This window comes from Anthonomus grandis, chromosome 2 (assembly GCF_022605725.1).
Source record: "Anthonomus grandis grandis chromosome 2, icAntGran1.3, whole genome shotgun sequence".
Taxonomy (NCBI): Eukaryota; Metazoa; Arthropoda; class Insecta; order Coleoptera; family Curculionidae; genus Anthonomus; species Anthonomus grandis.
This window is the reverse complement of record NC_065547.1, coordinates 23,797,516-23,818,399: the sequence shown is the minus strand read 5'-3', so window position 1 is coordinate 23,818,399 and position 20,884 is coordinate 23,797,516. Positions and strand designations below refer to the sequence as shown.

General features: G+C 31.8%; 1 protein-coding gene across 1 annotated transcript in view; it reads left to right on the top strand.

Annotated features, from left to right (window-relative positions):
* Positions 1 to 389: 389 nt before the first annotated feature.
* LOC126750500 (titin-like) overlaps positions 390 to 20,884 on the top strand; it is a 68,153-nt gene continuing 47,658 nt past the window's right edge. The window contains exon 1 of the mRNA XM_050460133.1: positions 390 to 823. The gene's annotated coding sequence lies outside the window, so the exon portion shown is untranslated. The remainder of the gene's footprint in view (positions 824 to 20,884) is intronic.

Sequence of the window (20,884 nt, the reverse complement as noted above, 5' to 3'; positions counted from 1 at the left end):
TTCAACATGAAGCACTTGCATATTTCGGTGTAGACATGCGCTGGTAATTAGATTGAATTTTAACCAAAACTTTCATTTCTGCAAGACCCAATAACTTCATCTGTCACTCTTAACTTACGCCGATCTCTTGATCTGCATTTTATAAGAGTTATCTTCACTATCAGATGCACTACTATTTCTAAGAACTAAAAACAATTTAAAATTTCCGGATGATCTCATACAGTTCGCATTTTGAACACGGTATACAAAGTGTCGAAATGAATTCGAATAATACTTTAAACCCTAGCTCTAATTTGTCAGCCAAGGTTTCAACATATTTATTCGAAAGTGCGGCCCTGTCTTTACAAAACCAAAGAACCACCACCAATCAACCGAACCAACCGCTCGCAACCAGTTAAGTCACATCGACCATCGCGCGGGTCGGTCTCAAGTGCGTTCACTCTATTATCAAAACAATAAAATCAAATGCTACAACGTCTTTACCAAATTTACGAAAATTTAAGCAGCCAATTAGAAAAATACATTCCGGACTACGTTTCGGACTATTTCCGTCTTGCCCTTTTCGGGATCTATGCGTTTTCTCCTATTAGTGTCTATTCAGTGAAAAGTTTCATTTTCAAGTAAAATTAAGAAACTTCTTGTTTTGTATATTCAATTTATCGCGTTAACGCTCGTTTTAAGTTTGGTGACTTATTTGTACATAGTTTACGTTGCCAAAGAACTTTATTAGTGGAGCGAAGTGAAATATTATGTTCTAAATTAAACTTTTCTCTTCTAGGAGTAATTTCTTTTGTGATATCATTAGACGCGTTTATTGAATAAGGTATGTATGTTAAGTGCATGTTGTCCTTATTGTTTATTGCTTGAATTACTGTTAATTATTTAATGTAAAATATCTTGAACCAGTTTCAATTTGGTCATGCACAGAATGAATTTCTTATTTAATGGTACTTTACTTGGTATTTTAAATATTATTCTGTAGATTCCCAGAAAGTGTTTAGTAGTCTAGCTCTTCATATTATATAGAGGTTCCAGAACATTGATGCATAATGTTTTTAGAACAGCTCATTCCCATTTATAAGAATACTTCTTAGCACCTTCAAGAAATATACTTAAGCATATTACAGGTATATATTAATAACATTATTGGACAACAATGTTATCAATAAATAAAATATTTTAAATATTATGTTTTTGTTATGCTATAGAGTAATTATATACACATCAAAATGATCTAAGGAACACTTAGAAAAAAAGTTTTTTTCGCCTTATAAATTTTTATATATTTATATTTTCATACGGAAATAGACACTACCTTTAATATTAAGATACCAACGAAGTAAAATAAATATTTGGGTTCAAAAAATCATGCCAGAACAGCGTTTTTTACTACTTGCACATTTTGTCGAAATAACGCAGATTATAATTTTTAAATTTAAATTCTAAGTCAAAGAGACGTTGCAAGAGCTTTGGATACATCTCCCAGTGTAATTAACCGTTTGTGGACAAGATATAGAGAGACAAATGATGTTAGAGAACGGCATCAAGGCCCGTCGCGAGTTACCACACCTGCCCAAGACCGTTTTTTAAGCTATAACTTTGCAAGCTCAAAGAAATCCCACGGTAACAGCCTCTGTTTTGGTTCAGCAGCTCTCACGAGTGCATAACGTCGAGGTTTCAGGTCAAACTATTAGAAACCGTTTGCATGAGAGAGGACTTCATGCCAGAAGACCCCTAAGGGTTCCTCGGTTAACTTTAGGAAATCGAGGTGCAAGATTAACGTGGTGCCAACAACATGTTAATTGGAATTAAGAAAGATGGGCCACAGTTCTTTTTACGGATGAGTCTCGATTTTCATTTTATCCTGATTCTGGTAGAATTCGTGTCTGGAGAGAGGAAGGAAATGGAAGTCGTTTGCGTCATGCCCGGGAAGTAGTAAGGCAACGTGGTGGATTACTAATGTTTTGGGGTGGCATTAGACTTGACGGAAAAATGAACCTCATTTTTGTGGAAAATACAATGACTGGAATAAGTTATAGGGATAATATACTACTGTCTGTAATTGTTTCATATTTACGCGAAATGGACCCAAATTCGTTGTTGCAACAAGATAATGCCCCACCACATCGAGCACGGCTTGTACGAATCGCTATTAAGGAAAATCAAATCAATCTTCTACCCTGGCCCTCTACCTCACCGGACCTTAATGCAATTGAGCATGTTTGGGATTGGTTAAAAAGGCAACTTCTTCAACGATTTGACTTTTTTCAAAGCGCTCTGGAGCTTCGTCTTGCTGTGACACGTGTTTGGGAGGAGTTGCCCCAAGAATTAATTAATAATTTAATTTTAAGTATGCCTAGGCGATGCCAAAGTGTTATTAATAATAGAGGTGGACCATCTGGCTACTAGTTTAATTTGTATTTGGTAAATTTTTATTTTTATAATTTTTTTTAATAAACGGTAATAAATGGGATTTTGTTCTTTATTTTTATTTGGGCCCTAAATTATGAGTAAATTATAATCTACAAAAAAAAATTAATAAAAATATTGTTATTTTATTCGAATAATGTAAAAAATTGCAATAATTAACTTTTTTCCAATCTTCTCAAAAATATTAACATATTTGTATGTGTTCCCTAGACCATTTTGATGTGTGTACTTATCTAACATCGTAGTATATGTTAAATAGCAGTGAAACAGATGGACATATATCTATGAAAATTTTAAGAAACATAATTTAAAAGTAATTAATATCACTTTTTATATTTCAAAAGATAAATTATTTATTTTAGAAACATTAATAAGTCACCTAATAGGCATGACACAAAAAATTCAATATGTACAGAGGGTTTGAAATTAAATCTATACTATTAATAACATCTTTATTCTTAAAGATATAAAGCTGGTTAAATTAGCCAATAATTATATTTTTTTCACAGACTAGCATAGTGAAATCAGAAAAAAAAATTACTTTTAAGTAATTCAGTTTTCATTTTTATAAATGGGATACTCTGAGATATATTATTACGCCGATTGATAGTAAGACCATTCTCTGGAATTAATTATTTTTCCATTCTCTAGATTTTTTCTTTATTTATTATCATTTTTACATCTCTTCAAGGCATAAATAAAAATATATTACTTTTCTTTTACTAAAATAAAAAGGAAAAATATTATCACTATTTTTTTAGTTTTGACCAAAGCTAGCTCCATTTTAGGTCTACAAATAAACATCACATTATTACTTTCATAAGGATATTTTAGAAAATGCTTAAAACTTGAAAAAGGAAATAAAAAGGTCTCAGAACCAGAGGCTTAACTATAAGCAACTGTTATAATAAAAATAAATAATATTTTTATTTAATAACATAAAAATAAACAAAAATATATTCCGTAAAAATGACTCTTTATTTTATTTCTGACAAAAACACAAAATATATCGAATTCAATAAATGTATATCTTGCGAGAACTAAAAAAGTTTTTAAGAGCTGCTATCAATTACTACAACCACAATTTTAATAAAAAGTAATAAAAGAACATATAATCTAAAAACGACATTTTTATCGACATGTGTGAGAAATTAGGGTTTTTTGAGCTCTGTTTTTTAAGTTCTAAAATGATAAGCTTTAGGTTCATATTTTCCAAAAATAAATAAAAAAAAAATATTAGCATTTTTTTCTATTCCATAAAAATATATATACATTGATACTATAATTAAGAAAAATAAATTTAAAAGTATCACATTCCTCGCTCCTACACAGTCACATTCCTAGCTCCATAACTATAATAATAATAATATAGAAGTATAAGGTCACATCAATTATAATGTCATTAATACATTTTTCATATTTCCAAAAATTCCAAACACAATAATAAGGTGATATATTCCTTTCGGGTAAAAGGTTTACATACTTTTAATGATTAAAGGCAAAAAGTATTTTATGCAAAATTTACTATGACTGGAAAAAACTTATTACAAAGTATACCGATGGATGGGATATAATGATTTAAAAAGTCAATTCACATTGACAGAACAGAAAATGTCAGAAATGTTGTTCAGACACATAGTTCCTGCGGACATAACTTTCATTCATGCTTTGAAGTTTCAAATCTAAGGACAGAAGAATAGGACGATAGCGATAGTATAATTCGTAAGATCTGATCTCGTACACGGACAAATTAAAAATCAAGGATTGATTTTTAATTTGTCCTGGCGTGCTACACTATCTACGAGGAAATAAAAAAGCGGATGAACTAGTTCATGAAATTTTTCATGTCATCCTGTCTGTCATCTTTAAAAAAAGGAAACTGTCCGGCACCTTCATTTGTAAGACACTGTGTTACAGAACACAATGTTTGTACACGGCGTATTAAAAAATGGTTTTCTAAGTGGACTGTAAGGCTTAGCTGATTAATTGAAACCTTCGATTAAGTAACTATAATAAATTGCGGGGTATTTACCCTCAGTCTCCTTTTGCCAATCTTTGGGGATTCCCAGGTTGTTCCACTAAAACACAATTACATTTTACAATTTGGATAGGCATGAAATTAACATTCAACACGTGTTACAAGAAGACTGTAGACTTACATAAATAAATACTACAGTAGCAAAAGACCGTACAGCCTAGTGGAGAGCAGCGAAGTCCGCCTAGTGAAGGTTAGGCTGGGTGAGTACAATAGATTTATTATAGGCTGATGTGCATTCGAGTATAAACATTGTACGAGTCGAATTTGGTGGTAATATCTAAGAAGTTTATTATCCTCCAATAATAACCATCGTTAAAAAAAATGTTTTGTCTTGTTACTTTTTTTAATAAACAATACAAGTTTTCTATCTCCTCACTTTTTTGTCTCTCGTTTTGTTTTATTGCAAGAAATTTATCCGCAATCTAACGTAAGTTTAAGCTAGATTTGTAATGGGTGTAAAGCCTCACAATTTCTAGTTTTTATAATATGAAATGAAGTAGAAGCAGCAGTTTTACGTAAATTTATGCAAACATTTATATATTTTTAGACTTGCTTATGTTCTAAAACCTAGATAAAAATATGTAACATCTCATTATTACTGAGAAATGAATTATTTTATAAATAAAAATATTGCAGTGGTTTGCCCCTTTAAATGAGGCAAATCCCCGCAGCCAGAAAAGAAATATGTTAAGAGTTTCCATAATCAATAAACATAGTATTATTGTAATATTCCAAAACAAAAAATAATATACTTAATACCCTTTAAAGCTCTTTATAAAACTACTATTTAGTAAAAATTGAAAATAGACAAGCCCTCTTTGAAAACAATCGCGCTATGAAATCTTAAAGTTCATCTCAATAGTTTTTGACACTCTCAATACTATATTCTCGTCAAAAAAGAATGACTCTTCATTTGCTTCTGAAAACATATGTCTACAGTAGTCGCCTGTAAAATACTAATTTGTAATCTCCTTGATAAAAAGCAATAATTGCGATTTATCACCGGACTTTAACCACTGCATAATCATTTCAAATCATGGATTCAGAACTTTGCAGTAAGTTTTTTTCTTTTTTTTTTTGAATCATCACTTCAGATGAAATGTGATAGTCAGAGCTACTATCATGAACAGAATATTTAGCGTCAGATTGTGAATTCGTTGCTTTTTTTTTCTTTCGTCGAACGCTTTTTCTTTTTCAGATATTTCCTTTTCCTTTTCAGCTGCTTCTTTTTCCTCGCAACTCAGATCTGAATCCTTTTTTTTCTCGATTTTCTGGCTTTATTTCTTTTTATGACAGTGCTGTTAAGGTCCATTGTCCTCGCAATACTTGTTTTTCGAAGAACAGGCAGCAAAACTCTATTTTTTTTAATAATGTTACGCGTAAAATCCCTTCCTGCTAGTTGTGACTCAAAGAAAAATTTGTCAAGAACATTGTCCTTAGCATATCTATATAAAGGAAATTTTAAGGATTTTTAACGTAAGGCCAAAAAATCGCTTGTCAAGATCTAGACAGTGGCCTACGATTTCTGTTTCCTGATTTGAATTAAAAGTTGCTCAAAATCTTCCAAGTTTATTCCCTCCTCCTTTCTTCAGTCGGTCTCTTTATGTTGATTTATGAGACCCAATTTCTTTGCTACCTGACGAATGGAAAAACTTTTTTTTATTTACACTTTGCTGCACTTAGTTTATATTCGATAAATAGTCACTATTTAAAATGTTTGCGATACAATATATTTATAAGTATTTAAATACAAGCAAATGATAAATAAAAATATAAAATAATAACTAACATCACGGAGCTAACACACCATATATTACACACTATAAGGTAAGACCCCGCATGGGGATGTGCCTCCAGATTGCTGCTGGTTTTTAACGAAAAGCAAGGATTCATTCTGGAATTTTTTTAAATGATGCATTGCTTTTGCGTAAATAAATTTATAATAATTAAAATTTTTTTTGATAATGCTAATTTCAATAAATAAGTATCGCACGTATCTCACTATTATTAAAAGTTTTTTAAAAATTTTGTTAGTAAGCTAAAACTAAAATGATACAAACAAAATCAAGTTTAATGCATAGTAACTTAACTTTAAATATTTCCGTGTAAATATTTTCTAACATTAAAAAAATTGTATGTTTATGGCAATTCGCAGTATAATGCTAGACTAACTCAACGCAGGTATGCTAAAAAATGTCCAGAATACATCCATCTTAGCGACAAGAAGAAGTTCCTGAAATTAGTATAAGAAGCCTTGCTGCGATTAATCATGTGTCAAAATCATCTGTGTGAAATATTTTACATAAAAAAATCTCTATCAATTTCATTTTCAAACAGTTACATTTGATGATAGTTTACACATAATTCGCTCATATGAGTTTGGCTATTAAGTTCATTACCCAAGTTCAGGTTTAAAATCTCATTCAGTTTACCTTAAGCGATAAATGCCCCAATTAAAAAATCTAATTAAGATTATGTCATTTTTATATTTATTTATTGACAGTTTTAATGCTAATTACATATACTAAACTATTACTTTTAATTATTATTATTATCATTATTATTAAACTTATATAATATATTATTATTATAATATAATATATATTAATAATATTAGATATTATTTTTATTAAAATACCATTATGGAATGTGGTATGATTTTGGAACCTGGCCTCGCGAAAAGTTGACCGATCATATATTTCAGGTTTTCTAAGATCAAGGTAGTTATTATTTAATATGTTATTCTTAATACGGGTATTAATATTTAGGTAAAAACCTTCTTTATTATTCAATTCGCTGCTATTTGCAATTGACCCAAAATAACAGGTGCATCAATAGAATACTTTAATAGTTTGTGTATTGCACAATAGTTAAGATACTGGTTGTCTAAGCCACAAGGTATAATAGTCATGATCTTAATAATAGAGATGTTTCGGAAATCTACTCGCTTTATTAAGGTTAAAATATTACGAGTATATCAGTTTTTAAAGCTGTAAAAATTAATAACAGTATCAAACTTAACATTTAAGACTATTGTCATAAAAGTTAAATCATCTGCAAACTTTAAAGCTTCAAGTTATATACCCCATCATTAATGAATACTAAGAAAAGCAATGACTTTAGACTGGATCCCTAAGAATATGCAGTTTATAATATACACATTTATGTCCTCTCATCTATAGATTTACTTGTCTGTTAATGTTAAGGTACATACAAAAACTGAAAAGGTTTTTAAAATTACACAGTGATGCACTAAATCACAATTTGTCAACCTAATTCTTGTTTTTTAATAATTTATGAATGTACTGGGAAAAAAATTGCAAATTAATTAAGATATTGGCAAGCAGGTACAGGCGCATTTTCGGTGGCCAGTTTCAACAAGAGAAACATAAATCTTAAAAATAAAAAGAGGCAAAGATCCTTTTGATATTATAGTTGAATATCTTTATTGTGGCTTTGTGCTTAGGTCTCCTTCCGCTACTATTCCTATACTGAAACGAGTATAGGGACACATTATAATATTTATATTATAATTATAATTATGAGCGGCATAAATTTTAACGTAAAACTAAATTGGACGTTCACAATAAATGCCCATGCCAAGTGTGAAATATAATTAACCACTTTGTGTATAAAAAGATCATATGATATTCCTACTCACTTAAATAATTAATCAACGCCTAAATCCAAACATGTGTATTTCCAACTAGTTTAAAACAGTATTAACTAAGAAAGGCAATATCTCTAACTTTAGCCTGTTTTCCTCCCTTACCACTTTTCTCAGGTAAGGTATTTAAAAAGTTCCCTGCTTAAGAATCTTTTGTTTCTCTGTATCGCATATTTTCTTTAAAAAACTATTAAGGAATAAGTCAGGTTAATACTAAGGCTCATTTTACTCTTTTTGTTGACGACATCTCAATCTGAATCCTGAAGAGATGTCATGTGATATACAGTTTAAAGCTCAGCAGCGGTTTGCAATTTAAATTTTATATTTTAACTTTTAAAGACACAGTCTGTGTTTTCGACTTGGTAGATTCTGGACAGCATTGATCACTTAGCAATCAAATTCTTGGAAGGAAATCCATTTAGGTCGAAGGTTTATTGGGTCGACCATACGGATGCCAATTCCCGTAAATTTACCTCAAATATATTTGTATTGCGTGGAATAGATGATTTTGTATTACCTCACGTAGTAGAGTAGGCATATGTTTTATTCTATCCGCCTTAAACGTTATGTCTAACAATTGCATAGGTTCATAATCCAGAGAGACATCTGAATATTATCTAGTTACAATATACCAGACTACAGGGTAAACTATATTTCTCTTAGAATCCTTACGTTTTGACTTTTTATTACGTTTTTTTTTGTTTTATGTAAAATGTCATATATCTCAGTACCAGTTTCATAGTCAGCAGCAGACTCATTACACCCTATATGCACTTAGGTATTACTAAATGGTACTAATTATTATTAGAGCATGTGTACATTATTATTAGTGCAAGTGGCCCTAATGGTTGTTTGGCATATTATTTCTTAAAAAGGATATCAGAGCCTTGAAAGAAGCTTTCATCAAGATTTTTTTAAATACCTACTACTAGTGTTTTCACAAGGAATAGGTTTACTTATAGTTACAGTCAACAATAAATTACCTTGTTTTATTTTTAAGTTGTATAAGAATAATTTGTATAAAAATATTGATTAATGGATTGATAAAACTCTCTAGCTTTTGCTTAAATAATATATGTTAAGTTTCTTGATAGCTATCTAGCTTATAGCAATAGTGATAGAGTTCACCAATAAATTATATAGCCGATGTACTTTCTTGTATGAGATCCAAGTTGTAAGTGAAATAAATAAAAAAAATGTTTTGATTGACTTTCGTTTTCAGTTTGGCACAGTTCTGTCAGATACTTGTTCTCCTATACTCTTTAGAAAACTGGTACATATACAATTAAAATTAACAATCCAATAAAAATAAAATTATAGTATCTAAGTAAGTATTAACTGCTTTCTTTGATACAGCGTTTCTTTCTTTTGTAAGTTATCTTCAATAATTTCAACATCCGATACGTGATTGTGAGTGATGAAAATTACTCTTCTATAACATAAATTGACCTAAAGCTAAAACCTCTAAAGCGTAGTTTCAGCAAAATGCAAAACTAAACAACTTTAAGTATCTTTAAGATAAATCATTCCTTAACAAATCTAATCATAATAAATAATTTTCAATCCGACATGGTATTGTACGTTTGCACTAAATATATTTCTTTCATTTTCATTGCGTCACAAATAACACATTAAAAAAACCACAACAGGTTGGTCTTAATAGGCAGTTCTTTAATATTGTCAGTAGTACCATATTTTTTTCTCTTAAACAAGGTTAAACAGCTTTCAAATTCTTATTGCAGTTTGTATCTACATGGCTGTTTTCAGTATTATTTCCTATTACCAAGCCCGGTTAAAAATATTCGAATTTGCAATCTAGATTACTAATTAATGGGTTTTACAGAAGCTTATAGAAAGTTCTAATGAATTCTTAAGTATAATCAAAATCGAGGTTGTAGGTTATGAAAAAGTGGACTGACGAGGAAGGAATATGGCTTACATAATGATCGGTATGCGACATTCAAGACAATAATATTTAATAATGGATATTTAATATTCATTAGGGTCAGGTCGCCATATATTGAATAACAGTGCTACTTTTATCAAATATGTCTGATATCTGAGGATTTGTATGTATTATTGTATTCGAAACCTGTATAATAATGACGAGCGAAAAGGCCGAAGCAGTGTGGGTTTGTTGAACCTGCTATAGGAACAACGGCTTCCGTTATATTTACCATGTCTGCATAACATAACAGAGGATCATTATTTATTACCACATTATAAGTATTGTTTTGTGTTGCAGCTTAAGACTGGGACAAGTCAATAAATTTAACTTTCAAATTGGCCAACCTACGTGATTGGCAAATTTTGGTAACCCAAGGTGTGACTGTTAATTCTTTTTTTTTTCGGTTTCTCATTTGTAATTAATTATAAGAATTTCACTCACAGTTACTCAAAAACGCTCCGAGGTATTTGTGTGATTATATTTTGCTATACTTTTTTTAAAGGCCGAAATGTATTGTTATTTGGATGAGCTTTAGAAAATCCTACCCTTTCTTCTTCAGATCAAAATTGGCAGATTGAAATAAATATACTTTAGTAAAAAGTTGCATAGTTTGGGCACCGGACGTCGTTGAGCGGACCATATTTTATTAAATAATATAAAATATATATTATTAAGTATTGTTTCTTTTTGCCAATTTGGAAACAAATATTGGTTGTAAGGGATCCTATCCCATTAATATTTGTGTTCCCCAATGCTCGTGAAAATATGCAGACTAAACAGAGTCTCATTATATTAATTGGTTTTCCTCTTATGAAGATAAAAAAAAGAACATAATTGCGTAGTAATAAGGTAAAATTATGTAGGTATTAAATACGTCACTGCGACTCTATGCCAAAAAAATTAAGTCGGTTTACTGTTTTGGAATAGAAGTTAAAGTTTTGCAAATTGTACTTGAAATATTCAATCGCTCTTTATTTTTATGCTGATGAGAAGGGACAAGAATACAGAATTGACTAATATTATTGACTATATAATATCTATCTTATTGACTAATCATCCCTACAAGAGAATTATCAATTCAGTATCCTCATCAGACGTTAAACCCAGGTGCTTTGTATTTGTCCTTGCTCTTGTCTAAACCAAAGATTCAGTTGTGCCCGAAAAAAATATTAAATTTTGTTCTTTTGGTGATGTACCACATATGCGTAAGAATTTTGCAGGCGTTGCAACAATTTCTATGAAAGTGGCAGTCTAACGTTGCAAGAACTTTTAACCATAAAATAATACTTATCCAATTATTTTGTGTGTTTTTTTTATTTTTTAATTATTTTTTGTGTCCAATTATCTTATTCTAAAGGAAAACGTTAGAAGAATCTTAAAAGTCACTTTAAATTTTTTTATTTTTGTTTAAGATTATCGGCTGCTGCCTTAGATAATTTTTTTTGTCTTAGAGACTATTCAATATCTACAAAATGTTGTGCTTCATCAATTGTAACAGAATTGTAAATTAAATCAACCGATTTTTAAAATCTTTGACATATTCGATTTAAAAGTTTGTCTTCAGTTAATAGATCATCTAAAGAATAATTCTTCGGTTGAAATATCACTTTAATAATAATAATAATAATAATAATAATAATAATAATAATAATAATAATAATTAAATATTATTATTATTATATATTAGTAATTATTAGTAATATTAGTAAATTAGTATATTATTAGTAATAAAACGCACGTGCGATGCTAGAATTTGAGGGAACCAACCCACTGATAAGACCCAAACTTCCAAAAGTAAACTTTTCAAAAAAACTAGGTCAAATTATGGAACTTTTAAACACCAAAATTCTTCCACCTTATCTTTTAAATATTAATAACATGCAATCTCTTCACCTTTTAGTTTATAGCGCAGCAACTGCCGTTGCTAAAACCATGAAGATTAAGATAAGGATCCACAATGACTCTGCAAGAACCGAGCTCCCGATACCGCCATGGGAGACTAGACTTCAACGAAAAATTCAGAGGTTTCGAAAAGATATCGGCCAACTGACAGAATATCTGAGGGGTACACGAACAAATAGACTAAAACAGAAAGTTGATGAAATTTTGCAGAGAAACAACATCCACACTCGGCATGAACCAGAAAATAATACAGCTCAACAATGCCTGGATACTCTAAAACAGAAACTTTCCTTATTTTCAGGGCGCCTACGAAGATACAAGACCAGTAATAACCGAGAACTTGACAATCTTCGTTTTGAAAAGGCCGAAAAACAATTTTATAGAGAGCTAAATTCAAAATCAGATCACCCAGATAAGCAATACCCCACGAAAGAACAAATTCAAGATTTTTGGGCCAAACAACTTGCAACTTAAACAACATGCAATATCAACGCAAGCTGGGTTACTGAAGAGAAACAAAATAGTAATAAATATAACCAGATGGAACATCGACCATTCACTATCGAGGAAGTCAACCAGATTATCCAAAAACTGCATAATTGGAAATCACCTGGCCCAGATGGAGTTCATAACTTTTGGCTAAAGAAACTACGGAGTGTGCATCCCAAACTCTCAGAATTAATTAACCACGTTATTCTTAACCCACAGGAAATGCCACCGTTTCTAACGCAAGGAGTAACCTATCTACTGCCTAAAGACCAGAACAACACACAAGATCCGTCTAAGTACCGACCGGTAACGTGCCTACCTACTTTGTATAAAATTATCACTTCATGTTTAACACAGCGCATTTACCAACACTGTGAGAAAAACAACATCATATCCGCACAACAAAAAGGATGCGCTAAAGGGTCTATGGGCTGTAAAGAACAACTTATTATCGACTCTGTCATCAACAACCAGGCATATCACAACAAGAGAAATATTTTTACTGCCTACGTCGACTATAAGAAAGCCTTCGACTCAGTACCACACGAATGGCTTATAAACATATTAAAAGTGTATAAAGTTGATGGTAATACTTTGTCTTTTCTAGAGAGCGCTATGACAAGTTGGAGAACAACGATCCAGCTCGAAGTACAGGGTAAAAGCACAGTAAGTACAAACAACATTCCAATTCGAACAGGAATCTTCCAAGGGGACTCACTGAGCCCATTATGGTTCTGCCTTGCTATGAATCCTCTTTCGAACCGTCTTAACTCTACCAACTATGGGTTTAGCATCCGAGATAATAACACCGAGATTGCAAAGTTAAATCACTTACTATATATGGATGATTTAAAAATAATGGCTGCAACTAGGAACCAACTAAACCAAATGCTGCATATAGTAGAAGAGTTCTCCAATGACATCGGCATGCAATTTGGACTAGATAAATGCCGTACTCTCAATATAATCCGAGGAAAAATTCAGCCAGGAGAATATCAGATGCAGAATGTCCAGACCATCGAGGCCATGGGCGAACACGAAATTTACAAATACTTGGGGATGAAACAATCACAAACGATTGAACAACAAACAATGAAATGCGAACTGACTAACGAGTTTGTGAAAAGGGTAAGACAAGTTTTGAGAACCAATCTCAACAGCAAAAATATGTTTAAGGCACTTAACTCCTACGCATGTTCAGCTCTTAGTTATTCTTTTGGGGTAATTAATTGGAGTAGGACAGACATAGAAAGGCTACAAAGAAAAGTGAGGACCCTACTTACTAAAACGCACAACCACCACCCTCGAAGTGCCACTGAAAGAACAATGCTTCCCCGCCACCTTGGAGGAAGAGGATTAATAGATCTGGGTAAATAACTTGAAAAACAAATCACTAACTTAAGATCCTATTTTTACAGGCAAGGAGAAAATTCCACGCTGCATCGCGCAATAAATCAAATAGACGATTCCACTCCTCTACAACTTAAGAGCGAGGAAGCGTGCAGCTACCATCATACGGACCAGGAAAAACTCCGCATCTGGATGGAGAAGCCCCTTCATGGGCGGCATCCTAATGAGATCAGCCAAAATCATGTCGACACTGCTTCGTCGAACTATTGGTTGGTATCAGGCAAGATGTTTCCAGAAACCGAGGGCTTTCTACTCGCCATCCAAGATCAGGTTATACCAACAAGAAATTATCTCAAGCACATCGTCAGAGATCCGTCCGTACAAAACGACAAATGCCGGTATGGATGCCAAACATCAGAGACAATCCAGCACATAATAGGAGGATGTCAGGCCTTTGCAGCGACAGAATACAAAGAACGGCACGACTCAGTTGGGAAAATTTTACATCAAGAGTTGGCAATGAAGTTGGAACTTATTACAACAGAGAAGATTCCGTATTATAAATATACTCCAGAACCCGTAGTGGAAAATGACCGATATAAGTTATATTGGGACCGCAGTGTACTTACCGATCAACATGTAAGGCATAATAGACCAGATCTTATTTTAATAGATAAAATTTCCAGGAAAACAACTCTAATTGACGTAGCCATACCGAACAACAATAATCTGTAAGAGAAACACACTGAGAAAATCGCCAAATACAGAGATCTAGAATTTTCAAATCGGAAGGCAATGGAGAATGGATAATATTCAGACCATCCCAATTGTTATATCGACAACGGGTGTAATACCGAAAAGTCTACTGGAATACCTTAAACAACTAGGAACAGGCGAACATCTATATAAGCACATGCAAAAGGCAGTACTACTGGCAACTGCTCGCAGCACCCGGAAATTTCTAGGGGATAACTCTACATTTCAGGTCACTTAAGGACACCGAAAAGGCCCCCACAGACCACAGAGCTTAATCCTTTTGATATCGCAGGTATCTGGGATAAGTAAATGATCCCCCCCCCCCCTTAGAGGGAGTGCGAGCCTTAACTGGCTGTAAATAATAATAATAATAATAATAATAATAATATTAATAATAATAATAATAATAATAATAATAAAATGTCTTTATTCAGCAAATGTTACAATAATACCTACTTGCTTACAAAGGCAAAGACTAGCTACAAGCCACTCTTAACCTTCATTAAAAAACGTTTACCAATACTTTGGTAATTTTTTTTTAATTGAATGGCTCCTTTACTTTAATTGAGTTAAGAAGACCAGCACAGAAAATTGGAAAAGTGATTTAATATTAGCTTCGTGGTTCGCTTCCATTAAATCCTTGCTTACAATACATATTGTTCGATCTTTGAAGTCGAATTTTGGTTTCATAATATGGTATTTTCCTGATAATTTGAAATGAAATAACCTATAAGAAAAAAAATTCTTATTTAGAATCGACCTACTGACAACATTTTACTCCCGTTGCTTACGATAAGTCTCCATATTTCATGTTGTACTAATTGCATTTCAAGATAAAGCCTCTGGTTTGTGCCTTTACTAAGGATTTCGATTGCGTCAGTCATAATAGGTGATAAGAGTAGCTTAGAATGTCTCATCGTGGAGGGCGGTGAATGGTGGTGTACCACGAAGTTAAATACTCTATTATTTATAGTTTATTTTATTGCTTTACTAACCAGTAATCAGAATGTACAGTTTGGTCTTTCGCTGATATTACTATTCTTTTATGGGATACTTAAGAGTAAACACATATAGAATGTATAGTTGGACAGCAATTGAGCTCTGATTTTGAGTAAATAGAATATTTTAGGGATGTCTTGGACACAAAATAGTAGGAGTACAGCAGTAAGGAGTACAGGTTGTGATCATGTGAATTTGTAATATTCAAAACTCATAAGAACGGACATCCTTACAATACTAGGCGTAAAACAAGATAAGAATATGGACCATAGGAGATACAATAAGAAACTAGTTGCAGGTTTTAGTAAAACTTTTCTAGTTGAAAAAGTACGAAAAAAAATAACAATCAAATAGTATTACTAAGATTTCTAAGCCTTTTACATTTTGGCTACAATCTATCTTAAAACACGTAAGTATATATTATTTTGTTAGTTATTCACAAGGCTTCTTAAAGTACTTCCAAAAGTGTCATTCAACGGTACATAAAGTACCTACCTTCAGATGTAATCGCAAAAATTCGTGGTCACGTCTTCATAAAAGTACCGTTATCTCGGTTAAATCTGAACATAATGTCATCGTTTCATGAATAACTAAATAAATACATAATGCCGTTGTTCATAAGCCACTAAGTATAAATATTACCAGATACTAAGATTGTTTAAGTTTGTACACATAAATTAAAAGTAAAAGTCATCCGTAAACTTGTTTACCCTGCCATGCCGCCTGAGTACAATATTTAAATTTTCCTGTAAAGGTCATCTACACCTTATGACCAGTTGGAGCAGTTTTCAACCCCTTATACGTGGGATCTTCAGGATCAATTAATAAATAACAAGCAGGTTTGACTTGTTTGCGCATTCTTAAACTCCTCTTCTTGCATTTACTAATGTGAACTAACATGGAATTTATAAGCGAGTTATCAGAGGTGTGGTCGAAAAAATGCAAGAGCTGCACTACCTTCTAAGTGAAGGTAACCAGCTTTTATTAGCAGGTTGTTCAGTGCTTTGTCACATGATAAAATGTATTATTTTGCTTGATAACTTCTCTTTTATATAACCTTGAATAACTTATTTCACAACTAAAAACCCAACAGTATATAACCCATATGAATTAAACCATGTCGATAATATGGTTTTACGCAACCACACCGGAATTTTTTTTAAAGGCTTCTTACGCAACTTGTGTAATACAGCGTGATTTTCGATCAAGACATTTCGGATCGGGCATTCAAGCTGGCCCAGACAACCATGGAAAAAAGTCGAAATTAAATTTTAAGTCTGAATTGATTTTAAATGGTACTTGTATTGAGAGCGTTTAAAAAAAAATTGCAAGAGAAATCTACATAGAAACTAATTAGTATTGGTTTGTTGTGTTATTATATGAAAGTCGAAATAGACTAAATACTGAAGCGGTTATAGATATGAAATTAAAATAAGGAAGAATTTAGTCTGTAAGGATAACAGCAGGAATCAGGCTAAGAGACTTATTTCTAAATCATGTTTATCAATTTGCAGCAATAATCTTTAAACATTGTAGACTTAATCAATTCTTAAATCATTCTAAGTAGCACTTTAGCGCTATGCGACGCTTTTGATGCACTAATCCTGACTCTGAGCTCTTAAAATGATATTTCTTTTACCATTTAAAATAGAAAAATTGGGGTTATGCTTATAAAGAATAAAACAGTATAATTAATAAAGATTTTGTTAGATTTGGATATTACTTTATATCTTGCAACTCAAAGGTCGAAAGTTGGGAGGCACATACTAATAAAATTAGAATTAAATGGAATACGACCAAATATTCCTACCTGCTCTTTTATTTTGCGTTCTTCTAGTATTCTCGTGAGTGTCACCGGTATTTTCTTATCTAAGAGTAGTTAGTGGTAGTACCGATGTTCGGTAGCCATTGCTGTTGAACATATGTTGAATCAATATGGTCAAGACAGCACACTATTTGCACAAAGTTTAAATACTGGTTGTATCTATTTACCACCAAAAGAGTAGTGGCTCATTCAAATACTGGTTTCTGGATTCGAAGCTTAGTTTATTTCCTTCTTAGAGCGCATCCATCATTTCGTGTATTCCTAAGCTTGTGATAGACTTATTGTACTCTTGTGAGAGTATTATATCAACGAACCATTCCAACTTTAATTTTGATACAATTATTTTTTAAAAAAGATATGGTCTTTATCTTGATTTTTGTTTTTTTTTTATTCTCACGATTTGTGACTAGCATTTAGTCTGCCAGTTAAGCTTGTGATATGCAAAATCAAAGTAATGATATACATCTGACATATGAGTAGGTTGGCGCAATATCAGTTAATTTCGTGTTATTCTGCCTAAGATGTGAATTTCTAGGTTTAAAATTGTGTATATACTTTAGAAATCAGGGTCAAAAGCCATACTTAACTTAATTAACTAAAAATATTTTGAAATGTTGAAGATATTTGTCATGAATTTGACAGTAGGAGATGCTGTCTGCAATCGACTTTAAATCTAGTTTACCATCATCCTTCGACCAGTTAGATGGTCTTTGTTCTCTCATTTTCTTTAAAACCCTTTGCGCCCCTAACCGATAGCAATTGAAGCTTTTCACATCAGTAGCTAGGCCTCATAATACCAGATGTATCGTAAGAGTCTGGAAATACGGTACAGTGTAGATTAAAATTAAGAAGATGCACCGCTTGCAGTACTGTTATACAATTTCGTATCGTAACAATTAAATTAACAATCGTAACAATTAATTTTTGTTAAATTATTGCAAAAGTTCACATTTAAGATAGCACGACTAAGGCGATATGGAATGCAGCTACAAAAATCCCTGTTATCGTTTTTAAAGATAACATACAAGCGCCGGTAAATTGTTTAGAATTATCAGCTATAAAATTTTTAAACATTGACATCAACATTTTGAATACTTTTACCTATTTAGACAATTAATTTTCTTTTTAAATTATAACGCGTCTTAATGACACTTTTCTATTTACTACATGCAAGGGTTCAGATTTGTTAGGGACCATAACCAGCTTACTCCGAAAACGCGAATAAAGAGAGTGACTTTTAATCTAACTCTAATATACTTAAAATATCATTCACAAAATTCAAATTAAGCTACTCTTGCATTCTTTATTATTTGCTCCAAGAATATGAGACAATCAAAGAAAGTATTTTGTACTGCTCTGGTAATCGTTAAATGATTTTTAAATATAAAAGCCGTAGGTGATAATTTTATATTGACCAAAAGTAATTAGAGTTTCTTCTTGAAAACTTCGAAGGACAATATATACCTTCATAGAATAGATCAAAAAATCATTAATAGAACAATTGATGACGGATCAAAATGATTAAATCTAGGTTAGTTGTTTTACGTCGTAAATCTTCATTCCACTTTGCTAAATATTTCGGAGACCTTATTCTAGAACTATATTAAAATTTATACGTTACTATCTTGCGTATGACTCATATGACGATACGAAATTGTAGTGATTCATTTAAACAGTGCCTTCTTATTTTTAATAAAGCTTTGGACAATAAAAAGCCAGTATTTCAGTAAAACGGTCAAGAAATATAACATAAAAGTAATAACTTAAAAACTAGAACTCACATATACAAACTTATAAAAAAAAAGAATATTTCAACAAGTTAAATCAAGATCTCAGAGTAAATCGCCAATATACTTCCAGTCAATAGTACGCCTTTACTAACACGAGCTAAAAAAATATAGGGTAAAGAATTCAGTGATGTTAACAGTAATGTGATCAAAGATTTTTATTGTTAAAGAACGTGATTTACCAACGTGTTTACTAAACTAAAAATAAATGTCAACAGTGTTTACTGTTTAGAATTTTTGATTTAGGTAGAGAATAAAGTTCTTATTATGCTTCAAATCAGTTGTTAGTGTTATCGGCGAACATGGTAAAATTTATGTAGAGTAAGAATAAAAGGGCCTAAAACTGAGCCTCGAGATACGCCTCACTTTTCACACTGGAAACCAGATGATTTCGATCTGTAATAAACTCATTAGCCATAATTATCTAAGAATGATTCAAGCCAAGATAAGGATACTGGTCTGATTATATAACAATATAGTTTTCGTATCATAATATTCAATCAACAACATCAACAATCCTGGATTGACTTATATATAGCATCCACTGTCCTTAACTACTCTCGAAAACCAAATTGACTTGGACTTAGACCGTTATTGGTAACAGGAAAATCGACACTAAAAAACTGAGAATTTTTTTATGAGAATCTGAAATTTATTGCAACTTTTTCGACTAAATACTACCTTAAAAAGAATTTCCTGCTCAGATTAAAGAAGCTGAACTCAATTCATTAAACAATATGGCTTCATCGTCTTATAAGGCAGCACTTTCTACTGAACTTCACCCTCAGAATTCCCATGAAGATTAGTACACAAAACTCAATTATTGTGGGTGAGAATTTAGCGATGCGAGTCGGAGATTGTTCATGCATTTTTAAACTATGATAACTACATAAGCCCATTGTAGAGGAGGAACCTTTTTCTGTGATGACTTTAAGATTATTATTATTGGTTGAGTGCAGGAAGGTTGAATTTATACGCATCCACTATACAACCAAACGATGATATGAAATTGAACTTATCTGTAAGGGCTGATCTGATGTTTTATTTTTATTACCTTTGTCAATTAATCTCTAACCATATTTACAAATAGAAAGCAAGTGACATTTTAGAACCGTTTTCCCAACACGCATAATATGTAATAATAAATTTGCATAATATTAGTATATATACAGTGCATCCATAAAGTAGCGGATAAATTCAATAAAAATGAAATGGACCGTTTTGTGAAAAAAATACCCGAATCCGTCGATTTTGGGTTAAGAGTTTTTCTACGTGAAAATTAAATATACAGAATGACTCAAAAAAAAAGATATGATGTCATCAATACGTTTTTTAAATGGAAGCTATCTTTTTTAATGCAGAATCAGAAAGATATGAATGCATAAAGTATTGAAAAAAGCAAAGTTCCACCCTTATAAAATATTCTTACTTCAAGAGCTATCGGAAGATGATTTTGATCGCCGAAATGAGTTTTCTGAGAAAATGCAGCAATTATGTAATGATAACAATAATTTTGTAAAACGTATATTTTCTAACGAAGTGAACAGACAGATTTGTCGATACTGGACGACCGAAAACCCTCATTGGTTCACAGTATGTCATACTCAACAACCTCAAAAAGTCAATGTGTGGTTTTAGGACCTTACTTTTTTGATGACACTGACTGGTGAGAGGTATTTGGACTTTCTTTAAA